Genomic DNA, 10,983 nt, shown 5'->3' on the forward strand with positions numbered 1-10,983 from the left:
ACACATGCTTGTGCGTATGAATAATTTTTGTTGGAAGTGGTTGGTTGAATAGAAGTTTTTTTTTTTTTTTAACATGTGAATTTACAAACATACATATGTTAGCTTATGATTGGATATATTGGTATCAATGAGGTGGGTGTGAAGTGGAGTAAAGTGGGGTGTTGGTTGATCTTTAGTTTAAGAATATATGTATGTGTTTGCATATATATCTAAGTTTGTTTATACGCTACGATCGTCATAGCAGATACATTACCATGTTCATACATTTCTTAGCTTACATATGAGCATACATACATATGTATGTACGTAAATTTGCTTGATCGTAAGAATAATTTTTGTTAGAAGGGGTATGCTGAAATGAAGTTTGTTTTATTTTTGAACATATGAATTGTAAGCAACAATATTTACTTGCACATTCAAAAACTTTAATATGCTTGTAATTTAAATCGAGAGAATTTTTCAAAGAACCCATTTGCTGTGCAAAAATCATTGTTTGGAATACCCAACCGGGTGTATTCGAATTTCCCATTTTTGCAATGTATTATATTTTCGTAGTAACTATAAGAACTACAAAAAAATGAATTTCACTACAATCAATTTCATCGTTTGTAGTTATAGGAAAAGTACTTTTAGTGCTTCCAAATTGCTGCGTTCTTGGTTTTTTTGAGATGCGTTAGCGATATCTCCGAAACCTGTAGACCAAAAAAAAATTTTTTTTCGTATGAAAAACTACAAACGATTTAAAACGTATTTCAAAAAGAAAAAAACCAAATTTAATTAAATTGCTTGGTTTCCGCACAATGTATTATATTTTCGGAGTAACTATAAGAACTACAAAAAAATTAATTTCACTACAATCAATTTCATCGTTTGTAGTTATAGGAAAAGTACTTTCAGTGCTTCCAAATTGCTGCGTTCTTGGTTTTTTTGAGATGCGTTAGCGATATCTTCGAAACCTGTGGACCAAAAAAAAATTTTTTTTCCTGTGAAAAACTACAAACGATTTAAAACGTATTTCAAAAAGAAAAAACCCAAATTTGCTTAAATTGCTTGGTTTCCGCACAATGTATTATATTTTCGGAGTAACTATAAAAACTACAAAAAAATGAATTTCACTATAGTCAATTTCATCGTTTGTATTTATAGGAAAAGTACTTTAGTACTTTTAGTGCTTCCAAATTGCTGCGTTCTTGGTTTTTTTGAGATGCGTTAGCGATATCTCCAAAACCTGTGGACCAAAAAAAAATTTTTTTTCGCATGAAAAACTACAAACGATTTAAAACGTATTTCAAAAACAAAAAAACCAAATTTACTTAAATTGCTTGGTTTCCGCACAATGTATTATATTTTCGGAGTAACTATAAGAACTACAAAAAAATTAATTTCACTACAATCAATTTCATCGTTTGTAGTTATAGGAAATGTACATTTAGTGCTTCCAAATTGCTGCGTTCTTGGTTTTTTTGAGATGCGTTAGCGATATCTCCGAAACCTGTGGACCAAAAAAAAATGTTGTTTTCCTATGAAAAACTACAAACGATTTAAAACGCACTTCAAAAAGAAAAAACCCAAATTTGCTTAAATTGCTTGGTTTCCGCACAATGTATTATATTTTGGGAGTAACTATAAAAACTACAAAAAAATTAATTTCACTATAATCAATTTCATCGTTTGTAGTTATAGGAAATATACTTTTAGTGCTTCCAAATTGCTGCGTTCTTGGTTTTTTTGAGATGCGTTAGCGATATCTCCGAAACCTGTTGACCAAAAAAAAATTTTTTTTTCCTATGAAAAACTACAAACGATTTAAAACGCATTTCAAAAAGAAAAAACCCAAATTTGCTTAAATTGCTTGGTTTCCGCACAATGTATTATATTTTCGGAGTAACTATAAAAACTACAAAAAAATTAATTTCACTATAATCAATTTCATCGTTTGTAGTTATAGGAAAAGGACTTTTAGTGCTTCCAAATTGCTGCGTTCTTGGTTTTTTTAAGATGCGTTAGCGATATCTCCGAAACCTGTGGACCAAAAAAAAATTTTTTTTTCCTATGAAAAACTACAAACGATTTAAAACGCATTTCAAAAAGAAAAAACCCAAATTTGCTTAAATTGCTTGGTTTCCGCACAATGTATTATATTTTCGGAGTAACTATAAAAACTACAAAAAAATTAATTTCACTATAATCAATTTCATCGTTTGTAGTTATAGGAAATATACTTTTAGTGCTTCCAAATTGCTGCGTTCTTGGTTTTTTTGAGATGCGTTAGCGATATCTCCGAAACCTGTTGACCAAAAAAAAATTTTTTTTCCTATGAAAAACTACAAACGATTTAAAACGCATTTCAAAAAGAAAAAACCCAAATTTGCTTAAATTGCTTGGTTTCCGCACAATGTATTTTATTTTCGGAGTAACTATAAAAACTACAAAAAAATTAATTTCACTATAATCAATTTCATCGTTTGTAGTTATAGGAAAAGTACTTTTAGTGCTTCCAAATTGCTGCGTTCTTGGTTTTTTGAGATGCGTTAGCGATATCTCCGAAAACTGTGGACCAAAAAAATTTTTTTTTTCGTATGAAAAACTACAAACGATTTAAAACGTATTTCAAAAAGAAAAAACCAAAATTTGCTTAAATTGCTTGGTTTCCGCACAATGTATTATATTTTCGGAGTAACTATAAAAACTACAAAAAAATTAATTTCACTACAATCAGTTTCATCGTTTGTAGTTATAGGAAAAGTACTTTTAGTGCTTCCAAATTGCTGCGTTCTTGGTTTTTTGGAGATGCGTTAGCGATATCTCCGAAACCTGTGGACCAAACAAAATTTTTTTTCGTATGAAAAACTACAATCGATTTAAAACGTATTTCAAAAAGAAAAAACCAAATTTACTTAAATTGCTTGGTTTCCGCACAATGTATTATATTTTCGGAGTAACTATAAGAACTACAAAAAAATGAATTTCACTACAATCAATTGCATCGTTTGTAGTTATAGAAATCACAAAAAAAATTTGGATTTTTTCAAAGCGGGTTCCAGCGTGATGCAGCTTTGTAATGGTGTTTTAAAAATGTACTATCGGCTCGATATAGTTAGTTAGTTCTGCCACACTGTTTTGAACGAAGCCTGAAAAGCTTTCCTCTCCCATGTGTTGGTTTTGAAGGTGTATTTTTTCAAACGCATAAGCTAATGCATTTACTTTGTGAAAATTGTCTGTTAAGACATCTGTTAGGACAATATTTTTACTATGATTGTTGTTCATACGTATTTAGGCAAAATAGTTTGCCCAATATCTGTCTTCATGTATCCGAATTCGATCTTCTATTATTTCATTGAGATTGCAAATGATAGTCATAAGAGTGTTTTTGTGCTGAGGATCCACACATCTTGAGGCGGCGTGGCGTAAGCGCTTCTTTTCAGATATTAGTTCAAGTATTTCTGCAGGGAGGTCTATCAAACCACGGTTGCGTACTTTCACTTTTGGAATAGCTCCTGAATTTAGGGCTGAATCAATGGCTTTGTTAAGATTTATAATGCAATTGTCAATCTCATTTCGAGATGCATTACAATTGATTGGTAAGAAGTTCGATCTAAAGTTGTTTAGAAGAACATTGTTAAAGTGTTCAAAATCAGTTTTTGTCATAATTGAAGTACTCGGTTGGCTGGCAATCAAGTATATTATGTTCTGATTCTATTATCAGTTCTACTGCACTATGATCTGATTCAAATTCATGTGTTTTTAGACACAAATAAATTCCAGCAAAGGGTGTCACTAAAAAGATATCTAAGTATAAAGCCGTGTGCTTAGTTACTCTAGTGGTATGCTTTGTTGGTATTAAGCTTAAAATGGGGCATAATAAATAGTTGTTCAGTATTCTTCCGTTGTTATTTGTCAGGGAATCCCCCCAACTGGGATGCCGAGCATTGAGATCTCCACCAAAAATTATTTTGCTTGTGCTAAGAGACTCCAATACTAAATTAGGGTCACTTACATCAATGGTGGACGATTGTATAAAGATACTATTGAGATTTCTTCATCGTTTTCGAAAAATATTTTTATTGCCACTTTTTCCAAATGGATGGTATCAGCAATTTTGATCAATTCATATTTATATTTTTCCCTTATACAAATCGCGGTCGCAGTACTACTTGTGGACTTTCTATTCCTTACATGTTTAGCGTTATCTACTTGAGTGGTAAAACTATAACCTTTGAAGTTAACTCTATGCTTTGGGTTCAGCCGATATTCAGCTATAAGAACTATGTCTGGATTATGTTTTTTCAAAAAGAGGTTAAAGAAATGTCTTTTGTGCTTAGATATTAATGAGTTCACGTTTATGAACATTCATTTTAATTTTTTACTGCCAATGATTTAATCTTAATTCTGTTAAAAGGCCAAAGAGAGGTATTGATTTTTCATCATCATTATGCAACTCTTTGTAGGTTTTTGAAAAACTTGCTATTTTTTTCATGCAATCAGAAATATTGCTACCGAATAGTCGAACACATTTACTATTAACACTTTCGAAAGGTTTTGCCCCTGATGTTATCTTTGGTTTGCTGTTGCTACTTTTTAAAGAACGTTTAGTGACGTCACCACGCGTAACTAAGGCATACGAAGCTGACAACTTACCCTGTGTAAGACTACGTGTAGTCCCTATGTTTAAAGTGGATTTGTTATTGTTGTTATTATTATTGTTATTGCGCTCATTCATTCGATTGATTATTTCTAATCGTTTTGGACAATTTAAATAATTAGCAGTGTGGCCCCCTTTGTTACAATTTACACAACCAACTGGGATTCCTATTTCCTTAACTAATTGGCCTGTCTCATTATCAGTATATACGTGCTCCTTATTGTTATGTTCTTTTTGGGGTATTTTACATTCACCAGGGCTATGAGTATCAATACATTTGACACATCGATATGGCAGGTAACAATTACTAGCTACATGTGTAATACGCTGGCAGTTCTTACATTGCGAAGGTAGCAGTGGTTTTAGTTTTTAAAAATCTACTTTACAATTCAGAATATACTTAATATTATAAAAATCAGCTAGCTTAGAATTATGACTGAGTTGGATTAACCAATTTTCATTTTTAAATTTAGATAATTTAACTATTTCAATTTCGAGCTTAAGGTCACTTAAATAAGCAGTTATTTCTTCGCGTTCATAGACGTTAGCCAATTTTTTTATTATGATAGAGTATGGCTTTTCCTCATTGGGAGTAAAAGTATAGAAGTTGACTTTCTCGGCAACCAGAAAGGTCTCAATCTCTTTAAAGGCTTTTAAGACGCATGAACTTATATGAGTTACGTTTTTGTTAATAATATTAAAGACAAAGTTTTTGTGGTTAAGTAATTTTTGTACATTTTTTGACATTTCCTTTTGATTTATGTTATAACAAATAATTACAGGTGGATTCTCCTTAGTTTTTTTTCTTTTCACGCATTGGTGCTTGTTTTATCTGCTTGGGTGTTGTTTTTGAAGGAGCTCCCGAAACCTGTTTATGGTTCTCTGCATTTTGAAGAGCGGGGAAGTTTGCTTCTGTTTCATTTTCTGATTCATTTTCATTGATATTTACTTCGGGCATCGTAACATCATTGTGTTCTTTATTAGGATTTGTGTTTTTCTTTAGTTGTTCATTTTCTTCTTTAAGTGCAGCTTTTTCATAGTTAAGTTGTGATATCATGCTTTTAAGTTCAGCGATCTCGGTAAGTGATTGCAGTAATGCCATCATTGATTGCTTACTCTCAATTTCGTCAACATCGTCTCCGACATTGCGACGTAAGTCGTTTTGGTCATCTCTTTGCTCTCTCCGTCTTTTTATTAGATACTCTGCTTTTGCATTGTTTTTAGCTCCAGAGTTACCACTAGCATTGTTGTTGTATGTTTGCACCTGTTTAAGATCACCTTGTCGTTCACTTTGTATGCTTTTTGCACACATCATATTGTCTGTTTTTTGAGTTAAAGTTTCTTTAGTTAAATTTGTATAATGTTTATTTGAGTAATCTTCCAATAATCCAAATGGATTATTGCTATTGTTTTTTTCACTCTTAGTGATTGTATTCACGTCTAACTAGGATTTAAATGTGTTTTACACAATTTTCAATGGTTTTTTTTATTTTTTTTATTTTTTAAATATAAGCGAGCTCTAGGCCAAATATTTGTATATTCTTAATAAAACACAATACGTAAATTTTTAATAATTTGAAGTCAGACTGAAGTCGAAATATCGACAAATTAAATAATATAATTGTATATCAAAAATTCACGTATTGTGTTTTATTAAGAATATACAAATATTTGGCCTAGAGCTCGTTTATATTTAAAAAGTTATAATTCAAAGGCCGTAAACAACAAAAATAATTTTTTTTATTTGTATTTTTACACTATTTGCTTAGGCACACGTCCGTTCTCCATCACCACTCTATTCAAACTCCGATCAATGACATCAATATTTCCTTAAGATCATAACTCGTTTCGAAATTTTGCTGGCAAAGTCAGAAGGGGGCGCAAAGTGCTTCGACGGCAGGGATCACAGCTTAAGACTCTGTTACATACCTGCCTGGTACGGGAGGGGAGAAGTGGCGGGGAGGCATGGTAGTAGCGTAACAATGGCGCCCAACGTAATAGCCCACTAGCAATTGTAATTTTTCTCATATTTCTCTTTTTTTTGTCTATTTTTCGGACATTTCCAACTTTTATAAATTTTTTTGCGTAACGTTCTTTTCTACATACTATTTTCAGCTTGTTCCTATGCTGCTTGTTTCCTTAATTTTCCTTCTCTCGGACAGATTTAGGGTCACGAGGGCAACATCGCTTATTGTCGGCAACGAGCGATATGTGCCTGAGTGACAAAATTGTGGAGGGAGTGCTGGCGGAAATCTGAGTTCCTTCTAAGAACTTCACAGTGTTTAAAAGTGGTATCAGAAGTCATCGGCTGCATTTTAATACGATGTTTATTTTTTTGTTGTTTTTGTCTTGTAGTAAGCAACAACAGCTGCCATGCGTATGGTCCAGCTCCGTACGTAGGTGAGGTTTTCGTAAGCTTGCAGGGGGTAGATAATTTGACAGGGTAAGGGGGAATTGCGGCAACCACGTCTTGAGTTGGTTCTTAAGACGCTATAGTGCCACATTTCATAACTAATAGGGGATTAGATGATATTGACCTTGGACAGAATACATCATTACTTTATCCAGCCTTTTCACAGAGTCCATCAGGCGAGGACAACACCAAAATGCACCAACAGTAAATACATTAAAAAAAAATAAATGTAAGGCGCGATAACCTCCGAAGAGATCTAAGGCCGAGCTTCTCTTCCAATTTGCGTCGTGCTCCTCTTGATTTTTCCCTACAAATTGGCCGGACGGGACCTACATGTTTTATGCCGACTCCGAACGGCATCTGCAAGGCAGATGAGTTTTCACTGAGAGCTTTTCATGGCAGAAATACAATCGGACCGCTTGCCAGACACTGCCGAGGGGCGACCCCGCTTAGAAAAATTTTCTTCTAATTGAAAAATCTTATTTCTAAAATTTTGATGTTGCTTTGCCCGGGAGTTGAACCCAGGGCATACGGTGTGATAGGCGGAGCACGCTACCATCACACCACGGTGGCCGCCGAATAGTAAATACATTAGAAGAAGATAAACTTTTGAAATTTTTGTTTTTTTGAATAAGAGTAAAGTTTTTAGAAATTTAATTGAATATACTTAGTCTATTGTTTTTTAATTTAGTCGTCGGAATTTTTTTTAAACAAACAGGTTTGTTATTATTTTTTTACACTTATTTGAAGTTTTATTTTTTTGTATAAATTTGTTTTTTTAAATTTAATATTGATACTTTTTAGGTTATTTTGAAACACAACCTTATTCCAGGAAATGTTCTGAATTTTGATATATTTCCCTGGCTTTATTGCTACCTTTTGAGGTTTTATCTACAATTGTCTTTTAAAGTTTCTCTAAAGTTTTGAAGTCATTGAAAATTTTATTTTTATTATATTGGCATTTTTCTTATATATTTTTAGGATTTTTCTTGGTTTCGTTTTTTGTTTGTTTGAATTTTTGCGGTCATTCTGCACAATAGATTTGTATAAACCCAAAACAACTAGGAAATTCATAAATTTTTCTAATATTTCTGCTTGATTTTAGTTTTTTTTTTTTTGATCAATATCAGACAAGCGTTTTATATACATTAGCGCGGGTCGACTTAAAAATCGCTCATTGCTCTATGAAAATCGTATTCTAGGGATCAAAATAAGTAACTTTGCCGAAGGAACCATACCTCTAAAACGAATTCTGATGTCTCCCCATTTGGGTCGAACGTTTGGGTAGGGGCAAATTCAATTCTACCTGCTGTGTTTTGTGGTGGCTTAAAAAAAACAACACAAGCAATTTTACGATCTGCAATTGTGTCACAGTGATACCTTTATTTTTTAAAACGGTTGAATAAAAACCCCACACAACTAACTATGTTTACGACATGCGAATGCATCACAGTGATGCCTTGGTTTTAAAAGGGGGTTGTAAAAACGCTAATTTCTAATAATTTTTTTTAATTTCTTTTCTATTACTAAGCTAAATTCACTTTTTCATTTACATATGTTCTTACTAAATAAATTTCTAAAGAGAAAAATAAACTCCAAAAAGAAAAAACATAGGCATTTCAAAGTGGGATTTTTCAAAATTTGCCCCTACGTCCCAAAGGGGGGGGACATCAGAATTCGTTTTAGAGGTATGGTTCTTTCGGCAAAGTTTCTTATTTTGATCCCTAGGATATGATTTTCACAGAGCAATGGGCGATTTTTTTGCCTCCCCACAAATCGACCCGGCCTAATATACATATATCGGTACACACCGTCAAAGGTTTTTTTATCGACGCTATTTATTTTGAATTTGTTTGCCTTTTTGAATTTTACACATTTAAATACATATACTTACATACACCTTAAGCATTGTTCATTTTTGAATTTTGCACATATTTCTTTTATCCTTTATACACATACGTATCTTTTTATACACATTTTTTAATATATACACACATACATATATTTCGTTCATACCATTTTTAACATTTGAATTGCGACTGTTTATTTAAATTTTTTTTAAACTCCGATTTAACAAATAAATCCATAGGTGAAATAACCGTTGAATTTAAAATTTGGTTTGCTGTCATACTTTGGGGTACAAGGGCGTTTCGGTTTTTATATTTTTATACCTTTCATGAAAATGAAATGGTATATTAATTTCGTCACGAAACCGAAAATTGTAAGTCCTTAAAGGAAAATAGATAGACCCACCATTAAGTATACCGAAATAATCAGCTTGAAGAGCTGAGTTGATTTAGCCATGTCCGTCTGTCTGTTTGTATGCAAACTTGTCCCTCAATTTTTGAGATATCTTGATAAAATTTGGTGAGCGGGTGTATTTGGGTGTCCCATTAGACATTTGTCGGAACCGACCGGATCGGACCACTATAGCATATATCCTCCACACAACCGATTTTTCAGAAAAAGAGGATTTTTGTAATATCTTACCCAATTTAACAGATTGAAGATTCAAACTTCACCATATACTTTCGTATATTGCACATATTGTTGCCTGAAAAAATTGATGAGATCGGTCGTATATATAGTATATATCCCCCACAACCGATAGTTCAGATAAGGAACTTTTCGTAATTACTGCCCTATTTTAAGAGCTAGAGGCTTCAAATTTCACCGAATGCTTACGTATATAGCTTACATTGTTGTCTGAAAAAATCATAAAGATCGGTGGTATATATAGTATATATATGGTGGTATATATAGTATATATATATAGTATATATATATATATTTTCGCAAATTTTAGCCCCATTTTAACAGCTAGAAGCTTCAAATTTCACCGAATACTTACGCATATAGCATATATTGTTGTCTGAAAAAATCATAGAGATCGGTTGTATATATAATATATATCTCATACAACCGATTGTTCAGATAAGAAACTTTTCGAAATTTCTACCCCATTTTAACAGCTATAAGCTTCACATTTCACCGATTGCTTACGTATATAGCTTGTATTGTTGTCTGAAAAAATCATAGAGATCGGTTGTATATATAGTATATATCTCATACAACCGATTGTTCAGATAAGAAACTTTTCGCAATTTCTACCCCATTTTAACAGCTATGAGCTTCAAATTTCACCGATTGCTTACGTATATAGCATATATTGTTGTCTGAAAAAATCATAGAGATCGGTTGTATATATAGTATATATATCATACAACCGATTGTTCAGATAAGAAACTTTTCGCAATTTCTACCCCATTTTAACAGCTATAAGCTTCAAACTTCACCGATTGTTTACGTATATAATATGTATTGTTATGTCAAAAAATCATAGAGATCGGTGATATATAATATATATATGATGGTATATATAGTATATATATTTTTTTTGCGATTTCGGCCCCATTTTAACAGCTAGAAGCTTCAAATTTCACCAAATGCTTACGTGTATAGCATATATTGATGTCTGAAAAAATCATTGAGATCGGTGGTATACATAGTATATATCTCATACAACCGATTGTTCAGATAAGAAACTTTGCACAATTTCTGCCCCGTTTTAACAGCTAGAAGCTTCAAATTTCACAAAATGCTTACGTATGTAGCATATATTGTTGTCTGAAAAAATCATAGAGATCGGTGGTATATATATTATATACTTCATATAAAACTGTCATTTTTTGCCCCTTTTTTACGGCTAGAAGCTTCAAAATTCATCAAATTTCATCAAATAGTTACGTTTACGTCATATATTTTTGAAATACGTGATTCGTAGTCATAGTTTTTTACATGCAGACCACAAAAAACGTGAAGCTTTGCATCCTCACACAAAGAACCTACCTATTTTTATACCTTTCATGAAAATGAAATGGTATATTAATTTCGTGACGAAACCGAAAATTGTAAGTCCTTAAAGGAA

The sequence above is a fragment of the Eurosta solidaginis genome, chromosome 1 (genome assembly GCF_040869045.1).
Source record: "Eurosta solidaginis isolate ZX-2024a chromosome 1, ASM4086904v1, whole genome shotgun sequence".
Lineage (NCBI taxonomy): Eukaryota > Metazoa > Arthropoda > Insecta > Diptera > Tephritidae > Eurosta > Eurosta solidaginis.